The 16178-nt window shown below is 38.7% G+C and overlaps 1 long non-coding RNA gene across 2 annotated transcripts in view; it reads left to right on the top strand.

The window, feature by feature from the left end:
- Window positions 1–310: 310 nt before the first annotated feature.
- Window positions 311–16178, top strand: part of LOC119866903 — a 35104-nt gene continuing 19236 nt past the window's right edge. For both annotated transcript variants that reach the window (XR_005381721.1, XR_005381722.1), the window contains exons 1-2: window positions 311–642; window positions 15682–15773. This is a non-coding gene — a long non-coding RNA (uncharacterized LOC119866903). The remainder of the gene's footprint in view (window positions 643–15681; window positions 15774–16178) is intronic.

Genomic DNA, 16178 nt, shown 5'->3' with positions numbered 1-16178 from the left:
TTACTCCAGTATACCACCTAAACAACATAGTTTATGTTTGTCTACTTTTGAAATGTATATATTTATATAGATACAGATAGAAATGAAATAATTTTCTTTTTTTTAATTTTTTTTCTTTATTTATGATAGTCACACACACAGACAGAGAGAGAGAGAGGCAGAGACACAGGCAGAGGGAGAAGCAGGCTCCATGCACCGGGAGCCCGACGTGGGATTCGATCCCGGGTCTCCAGGATCGTGCCCTGGGCCAAAGGCAGGCGCCAAACCGCTGCGCCACCCAGGGATCCCCATTTTCTAAGTATCTATTGGGCCTGCATTCCTTTGTTCCTCATTATTTTTGTTAGTTTCATTCACTTTGTTGTGTATGGGTGTAGTTTGTTCACTTACATTGCCAAAGCACATCCCATTGAATGAATGTATCACAATTTATTCTATTGTTTATGAATAGTTCGTGGTAGAGGTTAATAGCAAATCATCACCTCTGTTTTTTCCTGGGTTCCTCTTCCTCCTGGGGACTTCTGAACTGCATTTACCAGCTTCCCTTCCAGTAAGGTATGGACGTGGGTTCGAGCCTGGCCCATAGGAATCTCCCATGTGTGATCCTCTGTGATTTTTTTCATCTAGACTGAAGATGACCTCCAGGTAACCTTGGAAGCTGTGTGTGCAAGCCACAAGTTAGAGAAACCCTGGGTTCCTGAATCACCATTAGGATGGGAGCTTCCCAGGAGAGCCCCCTATTTAGGAGCATCCACACTGGGCTATTATGGGAGTAAGAAAGAAACTTTTACTGTTTTAAGCCTCTGAGATTTTATGGGCTATTTCAACAGCAGCCAGCTTCCCCTTAACTAATATAGTTTCCAATTTTGACAATTATGAACAATTTGAACATGTATCTCAGTGTATATATAATCTGTATTTCTGCAGGGTATATACTTGGGAGTGGAGCTGCTGGGCCAAAGACTATACCTGTCTCCAACTTGATGAGATAATGACAAACTACTTCCAAAATGAATGGCTAGTTTACACACTATCAGCAGTGTATGCGAGTTACTATGCTCCACATCCTTGCCATTACTTGGTTTGATCAGAATTTTTACCTCCAGCCAAACTGAAGGGAGTGTAACAGTTTTCACCGTGGCTTAGAATATTCATTTCCTTAACTGAGATTGCTCATATTGTCATGTGTTTAATTGGTCACTTGGATTTCCTCTAAGAGGTCCTTCTCCAAATTTTTATCTTGGGTACCTTTTTTCCTGTGGTATGTAAGATTTCTTTATATATTCTGGTTACCAGATCTTCATTAATTTTATGTGTTGCAATTATCTTTACACATTTAATGACAAAAACTGTCTCTGGTAAATATAGTTTTAATGTAGTAGAATTTGTGATCTTGCCCTCTATGGTTAGTATTTTTTAAGTGTCTTGATTAGGAAATCCTTCTCTATCCTGAGGTCATAAATATATTCTCCTATGTTATCTTACAGATCTTTGTAGCTTTGTCTTTTACATTTAATTTTTTAATTCATCTGTAGTTATTGTTTGCATATTGTATGAGATAGGAGTTCAATTTCATTTTTTCCCTTATGCGTACCCAGTTGTTCCAGAATCATTAATTGAAAAATGTATCCTTTCTTCACTGCTCTGCTTTGCCACTTCTGTCATATATTGTGTCCATATATGTAAGGTCTTAATTCTTTTAAAAAATTTTTTTAAGTAATCTCTGCACCCAATATGGGCTCAAATGTACAACTCTGAGATCAATAGTCTCATGCTCTACTGCCTGAGCCAGCTAGGCACCCCTTTAAGGGTTTACTTTGGGGCTTTCTCATTTATTCCAACGGTCTGTTTAACTCCACCAATTCTACAACATAGTTTTTTTGTTTATCTGAGAGTGTTTATCTGAGAGTGAGAGCATGAGAGGGGGTCGATCTCAGGACCCCCAGATCATGACCTAAGTTAAAGGCAGATGCTTAACAGACTCAACCACCCAGGCACCCCTCACATAGCTTTTTAAGACACATTGTGTCTGATACAGGAAGACTTCCCAAGAATTCTTTTTCACAAGTATCTTGGATTTTTGTATCTCTTTGCATTTCCATGTGAATTTCATGATCATCTTGAATTTTTCCGGAATAACCTATTGAGATTTGAACTGGGACATTATTAAATCTGTTAGTTAAATGGAGGGAGAATTGAAAACATCATTGAGTTCTCCAATTCATGAAGTTGATTTTAGCATATGATTTTATATCTAGAAAGTTCAGATTCATGTTAATTCTAATAATTCAACTGTAGATTAAAAAATTCTACCTATGTAATCACATTATTCACAAATAATTCGCATTATTCCTACCTTTCCAAAATTATAACTTTTATTTTTCTTGCTGTGTTGTCTAGGACCTCCAGTACAAGGTCCTAGGTTTATTGGGAATAGTCATAGCAAGCAACCTCATCTAGTTCTAAAACTCAGAGAGAAAGCTCTTAATATTTGAATATTTAATGGTATTAAATTTATCCCTTACCAGATAAAGAAGTTTCCTCCTAACTCTGATTTGTTGAGAATTACTTTGATCAAATGTGAGACTTGCATACTGATATAAATCAAATATTATTGGATTTTGCTTACAAATAATTAAAAAATCTTGGTATTGATTTTCATGAGTGATATTGGCCTGTGATTTACCTTTCTCATCCTTGTGTCTCATCCTTGGTCCTTGTGAAGTTTTGAAATCAAAGGTATACTGGTTTCATGTGAGCTGGGGATATGCCTTTTTTTCTATTCTCTGATGGCTTGCAGAAAGGTATAATTATATCTTAATATTATGTCTGGTGGAACAGGTTTTCTGCCTCTTCTTGAGTCAAACTTTTTCAGGAGTGTGTCCATTTAATATAAATCATCAACTATATAGGCAGAAAGTAGTTTATAATATTCTCATTCTCTCCCAATTATCTGAAGAATAATATGTACTATTGTCTCAATTTTCATCCTCATATTGCTTATTTGTGCCTTTTTTCTTTCCTGATAAATATCAGCTGCAACGTGTCAATTTTGTTAACTTTTTCAGAAGACCAGCTCTTGTTTGTTGATCTTCTCTATGGTATATTTCTTTTCTATTTTGTCCCTTTTTAAATTCCCTCCTTTTTCTCTTTTTTCTTCATTTAAAAAAAAAAGATTGTTTGTTTGTTTGTTTGTTTGTTTGTTTCTGAGAGAGACCGAGAGCAAGCACATGAGTAGACAAGCAGACTCTTCTGCTGAGCACAAAGCCCAAGGCTAGGCTCAGTCCCAGGACCCTGAGATCATGACTTGAGCCAAAATCTAGAGTTGGATGCCCAAATGACTAAGCCCTCTCCCATTCCTTTCTTTGAATTTATTTTGCTACTTCCTTAAATTTGTTTTTATGGCTATTATTTATCCAATTTAATGCTCACTTGGTAAAAGGACATATTAGTGACATTATCTACTGTCTCATGGGATTGAGGAGAAATGAAATCTTGCCTAGCATCAACTCTCAGTGCAAGTTGTACAAACAATCATGAGTTCCAACATTGAAGATGCTCATTCAGATATTTGTTTTAAGAATAGGTGAGAATTAAAAAAAAGAGTAGGTGAGAATAAATTGAACTGTCATTTATTTTAAGGCTTAGGATGGAACACAGAAGTCTCTACAGCTTAGAAGTTTAGTTCCTGATAATTACTATTGAAAAAAAATTTTGAAATTAAGAAACTTGGGACTGTAGGGGGAAAATATGATTGGGAAGCCAAGAGTAAAAGCCCCCTAAATGGTAATGTATTTAAGAAGCTAAAACGATAGAGACAACACCTTCAATTAAAGGCAATCTCAGGCAGCCCCAGTGGCCCAGTGGTTTAGCACCCCTTCAGCCTGGGGTGTGATCCTGGAGACCTGGGATCGAGTCCCGTGTCAGGCTCTCTGCGGGGAGGGTGCTTCTCCCTCTGCCTGTGTCGCTGCCTCTCTCTCTCTCTGTGTCTGTCATGAATAAATAAATAAAATCTTAGAGGGATCCCTGGGTGGCTCAGCGGTTTCGCGCTGCTTTTGGCCCAGGGCGCGATCCTGGAGTCCTGGGATCAAGTTCCCCGTCGGGCTCCTGGCATGGAGCCTGCTTCTCCCTCTGCCTCTCTCTCTCTTTCTGTCTATCATAAATAAAAATAAATCTTTTAAAAAAATCTTAAAAAAAATAAAGGCAATCTCAATGATGTTTTACATACTTTGTTCAACTAGTAATGAAATTGTTATCATTGGTTTCCAGTGACTATCTCTTGTTCTACAGAAAATTGTTTCTTTGCGGTTTCAGTAGAAGACTTGTAAATTCATTCTGTATATGTGTGCATGTTTGCATGTGTGTGTATTTACAGATATGCATATTAAGCAACCATTTTTAAAAAGATTTATTTATTCATGAGACACACACACACATACACACAGACAGAGACACAGGCAGAGGGAGAAGCAGGCTCTTCACAGGAGCCTGATGTGGGACTCAGTCTCGAAACCCAGGATCATGACCTGAGCTGAAGGCAACCACCCAACTGCTGAGCCACCGAGGCATCCCATTAAGCAACCTTTTTGCTTGGATCTTATATTTCTCTTAACGTGTGATCTTTTCTGAATATATTGTTCAGGAATTATTGAGTTCGCCTCCAACAATTGTTTTTTTTTTTTTTTATTTACCACTCCACAGACATTGTTAGAACATATTTGTAAGTTCTTGGTTGATTTATTCCTTTGTTCCTCTTTTCCTTTCTCCCACAAACATCTACTGAGTGCTTACTATTTACTATCTAGGCATTGTCGAATGGACTGGGGATATAGCTGTGAACACAACAGAAAAATTCCAGCTCTTAGGTAGCTTACAAATTTAGTGGGAGTAAGCAAGCAAGAATGAGATAAATAAAATATATATTTCAGATAATGGTGAGTGCTATGGAGAAACATAAATCAGTAAAGGGGGTGGGAATGCCAAGAAGTGAAAGATGGGGCTGAAATACGTTTGCAATTTAGATGATGTAACTGAGGGAAGACCTCACTGAGAAGGTGACATTCAAGTAAAAGCCTAGGGAGAATAAAGGAGGAGCATGTGCATATGGGGAGTCTGGGGCAGAGAACATTCCAGGCAGAGGGAACAAGTGTAAATGCCAGGTCATGAGTCCTTGTAGACCATGATGGTAAGGCTTTTTTAATCTGGGGAAAATAGGCAACTATGGGAAAGTTATGAGACAAGTGACATGGTATGATTTTTGCTCCAAAAGTATTACTTTAGCTGGGTTCAGAGTAGGTCAAAGAAGGGCATGAGTGGAAACAGGGAGACCAGTGAGGAGCCTGTTGGGATAAAGTCAGATTTACATATATATTTTGAAAAAAGAGGACAGATTTATTATTGATGGATCAGATGAGGAATGTGAAGTCAAGAATTGCTTCACAATTTTTTGGCTTGAACAATTAGAAGACTAAAATGGACATTGATAATGATGGGGGCAGCTACAGGATTAGGTTTGGAAGAGTAGATCAGGAGCTACATCCTGGATCTGCTAATTAAATGTGTAAGGCAGCCAAGAGAGGCAACTGGATATTTGGGTCCAAACTGAGGTACAAGGTAAGCTATCACTATAAATTCAGGAATTATAGGCATATAGATATTTTGTACAACTTTATTTTAAAAATGTCTTTTCCAGGGCATGACTTAATAGAGCATGTAACTCTTGATCTTGGGGTTGTAAGTTTGAGCCCTACATTGGGTGTGGAGACTACTAAATATATATATATATATATCACAAATTACCCCCCATGTTCCTACCTTCTGTCTCTCTTTTTAAAACCTGGGGCTTGAACTCATGACCCTGAGATCAAGAGCTGAGCTGAGATCAGGAATCAGAGGCTTAACCGACTGAGCCACACAGGTACCCTCTTTTTTTTTTTCAAATTAATTATTTTTTATTAAGTATAGTTGACATGCAATGTTACATTACTTTCACATGAACAACATAGTGATTCAACAACTCCGTACAGTATACTGTGCTCTCCACAAGTGTAGCTACCATCTGTCACCGGACAACACTATTACAATACCATTGACTATATTTCCTATGTACCTTTTATCTCCCTGACTTATTTATTCTATAACTGGAAGCCTGTGCCTTCTCTTTTTTTCCCCTAATTATTCTAAACAAGAATGATTTTGCTCTTCTAAATGCAATTTTCCTAGTGTAGCTAATAGATGAGAAATACTTTAAGCAGTCACACTTAAGTTTAAATTTCTTAGAAAATGGGCAGCCTGGGTGCCTCGGTGGTTAGTGCTGCCTTTGGCCCAGGGCCTGATCCTAGAGACCCTAGATCGAGTCCCACGTCGGGCTCCCTGCATGGAGCCTGCTTCTCCCTCTGCCTGTGTCTCTACCTCTCTCTCTCTCTGATTCTCATGAATAAATAAATAAAATCTTTAAAAATAAATAAATACATTTCTTAGAAAATGACATAAATTCTCCATCAAATTAGAAATATAAATTTAAAAAGTAAAACAAAGTAAGACAAATATGTAATTATTATCTACAAATCCATTACAAACTTAAGTTCATAACATATGGAGCAAGAATTTAAAACTCTAAACTCAGATACACTTAGTTTCATCTCTCTGATCTCAACTTAATATCTGTTCCTGATAACCTAAATTTCGGTTGTCCATTTGCTTCATGAAGAGTCTTTACATCCTCTCATCTTTGTTGCTCATGATTTTTGCACCCATTTTCCTCTCCATGGCTTCCTGTGGCCATGGCTATCTCAGCCAAAAAAAATCTTTGGTTCTTTACTTATATTGTTCAAGGGAAATACTCAGAGATTGAGATTATTTTTGTGAATAATTTATTTAACACTGGTTCACTGCAGGAATTATAATTTGAAATAACAATATTTCACAAGCTAATAGGATACAGAATAATGTCTCTTAATAAGCCGTTAAAGAAATAACCTATTCCAAACCAATGATAGATTGATTATATTATTGTTCCAAGCAAAGAGGAGATGAAAGAAATAAAAGATAAATTTAATTGAGATAGACCTTTCTACAGGTTGGTTCTTAGCAGTCAGTATTTCTGAGTAAAAGAATCAGCTGCTGGCATAGGTCCCTCACTATTGGGGCAAGTAGTTAACTGGAGATGGCACTGGTGTTGGCAGGCAAGGTGGGCTGCTCGGAAGGTTATTACTCCAGGGACCATTACATGGCTTGTGACACTGCCTATGAGGAGTAGCCTCACCGAGGCAGGAACACGTTGTTTCTTCTCTTCCTGCAACTGCTACAGTTTAACATCACTGCTGACCAAGAGTGTCTTGGCCACGCCACAGCTGGAGCGAGTGTCTCAAGATTATTGGTTCAACAAATAATAGCCTTGACCAGACCAAACACTCTCAGTAAGTCCTCACAGATTCTTGGGTGTTTGTTTTTAATTTTTTAAAAGATTTTATTTATGTATCTGAGAGAGAGCATGAGCCGGGGGAAGAGCTGAGGGAAAGGGAGAAGCAGACTCCCCACTGAGCAGGGAGCATGACATGGAGCTCAATCCCAGGACCCTGAGATCATGATCTGAGCCAAAGGCAGACAACTGACTGAGCCACCCAGGTGTGCTGATTCTTGGCATTTAAAGTTTAAATGTCCATTATGTCACAGCTGCTCTTCCATATTTTCTTATTGATACATCCCCAGTGGTACCTGCCAACAGTTGAACTACTGAGTGCTTCGATAACATTGACAACTGATGTCAATGACAACATCCTGACACAGCTTCCTCACTGTGAACAAATTTACCTTAGATCAAAAGAACTTCATTTAAATCATAAACAAGTGGATTTGAAATTATAACAAACCAATACCCAACATCTTCACACTGCCTACACTGTAAAAAATGTTTATCATGTGTTTTTTTTCTTCTTAGCTCTTACTAAATAAACACATTTGGATAAAACTTCTTGCCATTCTCTATCTTTCCTGACATTGGCCATACCTGAAAAATCAGAGAAAAGATCACTTGCCTTTCTCCTCATCTCCTTAATGATGTAGCAGATAGTCTTCCAATCAGGAGACCTATTTGAAATATTTTTAAAAGATTTTATTTATTTATTCATGAGATAGAATAAACCTCTCTACTTCTCCTTTCAGATGCCCCCAATCCCCAGAATACCCAATTCCTGTTCTTTTTTCCATATTACGTGGTTATAGTCTAGCCTTCTAGCCATGGCTACAGGCAGCTTCTTAAAATTTACTACTTTAGCTCTTGTTCAAAGTTACACCCAAACATTCCTCAAAACTCACATCTGGGAGCTTGAAAATTTATGGCTACTGAAGTGTCTCATGCAACTTCAGTAAAGAAATTAAGGAAAACTAGAATTTTGTTTTAATATGGGGGATTCTAGTTCCTTCTGATCTCAAAGTCTTTCCATGGTAATTCTTCCCTTTCCTCCTTTTGTCTCCTCTATTGATGATATGTGTCGTTCATCATGCCAAAGCTAATCCCTCCCTGTCCTTTGGGCCCACACCCACCCACCCTTAAATTGCATCTCTAATCTGCCCTCTGCTAGATCCTTTCCTCTGCTCCTCAACACATTTGGGTGTCTCCCAGACCTAACAAATACCTTCTCTGTTAGCTCCTGCTAATATTGCCACACACATTACCTCCTACTTCGACTTGGCCAGCACCTTCTCACTCCTTGGCCCTTTGCTGTCTGGCTCACACTCCTACTGTCCTCCTGACTATTCCTCTCCAGATTATCAGGGACCCAGTACAGTGGCCTAAAACAACACCAACAAAAGAACAAAAACAGATAACAACTTACTATCCTCAACTCCTCTCTATAAAATTTAGTGCCAGGTGAAGTTTGACAGAAGGAGATACTGATGGTTAAAGAAGAGTTGTTGGTAGGAAAAAACTGCTAGTTGGCAAAGAGTTGGTTTTTTTTGGTGATCTGGTCCTCGGTCTTATACCAGAAACTGGACTTTTTCTATGTACCCAGAGATGAAAATATCTTTGGGCATAAGTTGATACTCATGAAACTCCCAGGTGGTGTGGAGGGCCAAGTTATTGACAATTATAAGAAAAAAATTCTTTCTTTCCTGATATTTAACACCCAGCAAAGCTTGCATATGGTCACAGTATCCCTCTAAGTATCAGCTGCTATATGTTGGAGTGAAATGGAAAGGCTGTAAAATAAAATAGAACTAGGCTTGAATCTGACTCCATCTTATTGGCTAGTATCTAATTTTATAGACTAGTTTAGCTCAGTTTCTGTGTCTGTAAAAGTAAGTAGTGATTATATATATATAGTTTATCTGTAATTTACCAACATGTCACAGTAGTATTACTTATAAGATGCCTGAGTCATCACCCTCAGCACCAACAAACATTTGAACATTCAGGCCTGCCAGGCACTGTAGCTGACTAGGTTATAAACTGTGACTAGCACACTGACCCTGTGCTCAAGAACTCCAGTGTAGTGCAGATGACAGAGATGCCCAGTCCAATGCAATGGAGCAACTTGTATGGAAGTATGTCAAAGGCATTGTGTATGCACAGAAGTACTGTTTATCTACATGGGTTTTCCCTCTCATCTTTTCTGGACTAACTCATGCCATTCTCTATGTCTCAGGTTAAACATCAGATTTTCCTTCATGTGATTTGGTGCCATGTGCTCTTGTACTTACGGTTTTATAGTATTCATCCCGCTACCTGCTACTTGTTCAGTGTCTGTTTCAGACTCTTAGCTCTACGAGGCCAAGGACTATCTCTGCCTTGTTCATTGCTATGTCCCTGTGGCTAATACAGGGTCTGGCACATAGTATGAGCTCAAGAAACTTGTAGTTGAATTGGAAACTATAAGGGATTTAGTGGGGTTGTGTGAAGGAAGGATTGGAGATAAATGAAAAGATTATAGAGAACAAGATAACGAAGAGCCTTTTCCGCTATAAGGAGTTTGGACCTTATATAGCAGAGAATGGTGAACCATTGAAAGATTTTGAACAAGGGATATGATCAATTTGGAGTTTACAAAAGTTCATTAAGGTACAGTTTAGTGTATTGGGTACATATAAATGTGGGTATGGAGAAAAACAGGCATCCAAGAGTTGAGTTAGGAAAATTTTGCTAGAGACCAATTAAGGAATTAAGACCCAAACCAAGGTAATAGCAGTGGGGATAGAGCAATTTGTTTGAGAGGTAGAATTAATGGGATTAGGTGAACAAGTAGATGTGAGAAGGAAGAAGAAAAAGCTTATGGAAGAAGAAAAAGCTTATGTTGATTTCTAAGTTTCTAGCTTATATGGTGGATACTGGGGGGAAAATTCATTGTAATCAAAAGATAAGATTTGGCATCAGACAGCTAGGATGTGACATTAGCCTTTGTATTCCCATCTGCAAAATAAAAATTTTAATATCTACCTTTTGGGGTTGGTATAATATGAAATGGCTGTTTCAACACTTAAGTTAGTATGTCCCTCCCATCCTCCCCGCACCAGGCCCCCCACCAATTTCAGTTCCACTTTAAACTTACCTAAAAAAATTAAAAAAAAAAAACCGTAAACTTTTAATGTAAATTTAAAATATAATCTAAAAAGGTAATCAGGCCCTGGCTAAAAGAGTAAAAGTAGATTTAGTGAGGGAAGACAGAGAATTTGGTTTTGCACACTTTAACATTCAGACATCTTACATTTTGAATATACAATTCAGTTTTAAAGCTGAAACTAGGTCCTACAACATTGTAAACTTCTCCAGCTTAAGAGATTTTTCTTAGAGAAGTCATGATTTTTTTTCTACTTCATATATTTTTGCAACCTGTTTTGAACAGAACAACTTGAAACAGGTTTACTCTGTAGAATATTAAAAGAGCATGGACTTTAGGAATAAGACCTGATAGAAGACGGATGGCTAATTCCAACTCAGATTCCTCACTAAAGAGTGAAACTGGTTGCTGTCCCTCAGGATGTGCAAGGATATAAGCCCTTGCAGTAGGATACCTACAGTATACATGTCTGCACGTTTATTTGCTCAATAAATGTTAATTTCTTTCCTTCATAATCTTTTTGTTTTGTTTTGTTTTTATTTTTTTTTTTTAATTTATTTTTTATTGGTGTTCAGTTTGCCAACATAGAATAACACCCAGTGCTCATCTCATCAAGTGCCCCCCTCAGTGCCTGTCACCCAGTCACCCCCACCCCCCGCCTACCACCCTTTCTAGCGCCCCTTGTTCATTTCCCAGTTAGGAGTCTCTTGTGTTCTGTCTCCCTTTCTGACATTTCCCACTTATTTTTTCTCCTTTCCCCTTTATTCCCTTTCACTATTTTTTATATTCCCCAAATGAATGAGACCATATAATGCTTGTCCTTCTCCGATTGACTTATTTCACTCAGCATAATACCCTCCAGGTCCCTCCACGTCGAAGCAAATAGTGGGTATTTGTCGTTTCTAACGGCTGAGTAATATTCCATTGTATACGTAGACCACATCTTCTTTATCCATTCATCTTTCAGTGGACACCGAGCTCCTTCCACAGCTTGGCTATTGTGGCCATTGCTGCTAGAAACATCGGGGTGCAGGTGTCCTGGCGTTTCACTGCATCTGTATCTTTGGGGTAAATCCCCAGCAGTGCAATTGCTGGGTCATAGGGCAGATCTATTTTTAACTCTTTGAGGAACCTCCACAGTTTTCCAGAGTGGCTGCACCAGTTCACGTTCCCAGCAACAGTGCAAGAGGGTTTCCTTCATAATCTTAAATCACAGCACAAATACCTTTTTTTTCAGTTACAACACAAATACTTAATATGTTTTAAGAACCGCTTAACTCCTACAGGCTGATCTGTAGTCAGTATACACTCTGTCAACCAAAATTCCATTTCCTCAATTACACAACAAAGATTGTTTATAATAATGTATTGACCAAAGACAAGGTAATTAATAGAGTCAAAGGACCAATTCGCTAATATTTAGGGCAAATTAGAATACTAAAATAAAGATGAATGTTGTACAGGAATTTCAATAGGAAGAATTAAAATGGAAAGTAATTCAGTTATCTCTCAATTACCCAGAAAAATAATTTGTCACAGTGCCTCAGGACTCCTGAACATTTTTCATTGTTAAAATTAGAAGGCAAATTTACTTTGCTGCTATTTTTATTTGGGGACATCATTTCTAATGTTATTTCTATCACAAGGGTATGTAACTTTGTGGAAGATACATGTTCCTAGCAGGAAGAGAAGAGCAAATGTCTTTTTAAAAACTTCAAATCTTTTAATTTAAAAGGTTATGAACATTTACCAGTTATTACTCCTCAATTGCCAGCTCCTGTTTTAATCCATAGTCACAAAGAAGTCAGCAGTTTGTATGTGAAGTTTTTACAAGCAAAATTCCTAGGATGAGAGTAAAATTGAATATTAGATGCAGCAAAATGACGCCATTATATTTTTTAAAACAAACAAAGATAGTTAGAACTCTACTATTTTCACTGAAATGTTATATAAATAAGCATTTTGGAGCATATAACCAATACTTTACGTTGTGGTAAGAAATCTAAGCCTATTTTTTTGGAGGAGGAATTTCAGGCAGAATTAGGCATTCCCTCTGTCAGTTTAGTTTGATTCCTAAGCTTGTGGTCTTTCTCATATATCACAGGTTAAATCTGTTTAAACTTGTTCTCTTTAAAAGAGATTTCAGAAATCTGCACATGTGTGTACATATGAACGTGAGCAGTGGTGTGACAGGCCGAGGTATCAAAACCATTCTTTTTATGAACAGATTAAATTCAGTAAATTTAAGGAAAATGGATAGTGTTTTTCAAAATATTAAGTTCTAAAAGTAAATCTAAGACTATAATTTCTATGAAAAGACATTCTTGGTTTGAAATGGGATAAATGGCCTAAGTTTCTCACTCTTGTTAGTCACATAACACTGTGGTTACCATTTTGTGAACTGACATGATCCTGATATAGGAAGGTAGATGAGGATTGGTGAAAGACTTTCTATAACAAAAGCTGGTAACTTTATTATGGCAGTTTTGGAAGTGGTATCAGAAATGGCCAATAAAGAGGATCCCTGGATGGCTTAGAGGTTTAGTGCCAGCCTTCGCCCAGGGCGTGGTCCCGGAGTCCCAGGATCGAGTCCCACATCAGGCTCCCTGCATGGAGCCTGCCTCTCTCTCTGCCTATGTCTCTGCCTCTCTCTCTCTCTCTGTGTCTCTCGTGAATAAATAAATAAAATCTTTAAAAAAAATGGCCAATAAAATTTAACTTTATTTGTGATATTAAGTAGTTGTAATTTGAGTAGTAAACAGAAAAGTCAATATGCAATATGACACCAGTATGTGATGTCACTGCCTACATATGACTATTGTTTACTTCCTCTGTAATTAGGGTGGCCTACTGCCCTGACTGGCTTGGGACTTTCCTGGTTTTAGCACTGAAAGTTTACCTCAGTCCCAGGCAAATAGCAAGGACTAATCACCCTAACTATAATCCTGGATTTAAAGTAGTCCATGGCTTTTAAAAAACATATAGGATATTATCCAAAATTTTTTGGAAAAAGGCAGGATTATATGCAATAGTTTTTCCTTTGGTGTGAGGGGAGGGGCAGGGTTACTAAAGAATATGTCATTTGAATTTGGCACTATCAAAATAGATGGCATAATATTTTCTTTTCAAATCTAAATATTCCTGATTTTTATTTTTATTTTTTTAAAGATTTGTTTATTTATTTATTCATGATAGACAGAGAGAGAGAGAGAGAGAGAGAGGCAGAGACACAGGAGGAGGGAGAAGCAGGCTCCATGCCAGGAGCCCAAAGCGGGACTCTATCCCAGGACTCCAGGATCACGCCCTGGGCCAAAGGCAGGCACTAAACCGCTGAGCCAGCCAGATATCCCCTATATTCCTGATTTTTAAAAATATTTTCATTTATTTGAGAGAGAGTGAGCGGCAGAACACAAATGGGGGGCAAGAAGCCCAAAGGGAGAGGGAAAAGCAGCTTCCCTGCTGAGCGAGGAGTCCAATGCAGGGGCCTGGGGCTCATTGCCAGGCTGGATCCCGATGCGGGGCTCGATTCTGGGACTCTAGGATCATGACCTGAGCCGAAGGCAGACACTTAAGTGACTGAGCCACCCAGGTACCCCTAAATATTCCTGATTTTGAATCAGAGGAAACAGTAGATTATCTGCCCCTACAAGTCTCTTTCCCTTGCCACTCCTATTTGTTCTTATGATCTCATTTTCTCATGAAAGGCATCTCAGGATATAAACTTAATAAAGCAACTAAGATGGGCAATTGATCTACTTTGTTCATGGAAGAAGAAAACCAATGTTGTGAGCAACTAGTCTAATTCTCTGTGAAATTTGCTGTCCCTCATCAAACCTGAGACCCCTGAAAGTAACAAGCGTAGACTGGGCTCTGAAGCCACCTCCTCAATTTGGCAACAAAGTGGTCAAATCACCTTTGCTGGTGATTTCCAACTACTCATATTAACTGCTCCTATCCATGTCGGTTCTGAGTCCCAGCTGCAGTTTTCTCCCTCGTTGTGGATCACTTTGCTACAGAGCAGAATCCCTGATAGGCACTCTGTTCAAAGCCACCGCCAGCTGGGAGTTACAGAGCTTTATGATCCAGCACTGCTGGCTTGCCCTGTTCTTCCCAGCTGTTGATGCAGCACTAAGGGCAAAAGGTGACTAGGTCACGTCTACTCCACCTGCTTCTGTTGTTGTTTCTTTTAAATCCTCTTAAATGGACTTTTAAGTGTGAACTTTGCAACCATGTCCTGGCCAAAGAACAACCTTAGAGGCAGCTGCAGCCTGTTCAAAGAGATGGCCTGGGTGGGAACCCCATACTTCTGATCTCTGTTCACAGGCTCTCACTAATCTGGCAACCAGGTGGTTAGTGCCAATGTTAACTGCATGGACTTGTGAGGGTGTTCCTTTGCCCAAAGGCTGCAGGAAGTTGATACCTAGAACCACCTAAGTCTGAATTTCTCCTATCTCGGGACAGACTGGGAAAACAGAAATATCTCCTTGTCTGTACTTAAGGTGCTAAAGCTGGGATGGGCTTTAGAAACCAGCTAGCCAGAATCACAGAAGTTACCTTTAAGACTGGACAGGTTGCTATGTCACAAATTACCCCTTTTAGAGTGAAAACTGTGATGATGTAGTGTCTATAAGCAAGGAGAGTGGAACTAGTCTGCCTGGGTTTAATTCTTGGCTCCCCCACTTATTAGCTGTGTGACCTGGGATTAACTTGTCTCTCAGTTTTTCCATCTATAACATAGAAATAATAATAGTATCTACCTCAGAGGGTTATCTCCAAAAACCAAGTAAGTCAATATCTATAAAGCACTTAGTGTCTGACAGAGCTACATAATCTTTAGTTGATATTAGTAGTATTAATTACAAACCCAGTAGCTCATCAAATAACTTGATGCAGCCTCAGTTCTTGGGATAACATTCATTAGACTTGCCATTACTGATCATCATTACTGCAACAGACTCAATGTTTATGGCCCCTCAAAATTGATATGTTGAAATCTGAACCCCCACAGTGATGGTTTTGGGAGGTGGGGTCTTTGGGAAGTGATTAGGTCTTAAGGGTAAAGCCCTCTTCAATGGGAATAGTACCCTTATGAAAGGAACTCCAGGGAGCTCTCTTTCTGCCATGTTAGGACACTGCAGGCCACCTACAGAATGGAAGAGGGCTCTCACCAGAACCTAACTATGTTGGTATCCTGATCTTGCTCTTCGAGCCTCTAGAACTGTGAGTAATAATTTCTGTCATTTATAAACCACTGAGTCTTTGGTACTTTGTTGTGGTAGTCTGAATAGACTAAGACAGTTGCCAGTATTTTTGATCTACAAACAATGGGCCCAATACTAAATAAATATTTTACTGATATTATCTCCTTTAAACTATGTAAACCTCAGTGAAATTGGTGCTGTCATTATCTCCATTCTACATGGGAGGAAACTGAGGCTCAGGCAAGCTAAATATGATGCCAGGTTCACCAGGTAGTAAATGAAAGAGCTGGGGCTCACACCCAGAAGTGATTTTGGATATGAGCTGATACCATAATGGGTTGAGACTTTAGAGGATAGTAAGATGGGAGTAGTTTTATTTTATATGTGGGAGGAATTCAAATTCTTGAGGGCTATGGTAGATTAA

The sequence above is a fragment of the Canis lupus genome, chromosome 30, assembly GCF_011100685.1.
Source record: "Canis lupus familiaris isolate Mischka breed German Shepherd chromosome 30, alternate assembly UU_Cfam_GSD_1.0, whole genome shotgun sequence".
Taxonomy (NCBI): Eukaryota; Metazoa; Chordata; class Mammalia; order Carnivora; family Canidae; genus Canis; species Canis lupus.
This window is presented reverse-complemented; position numbering and strand designations above follow the sequence as displayed.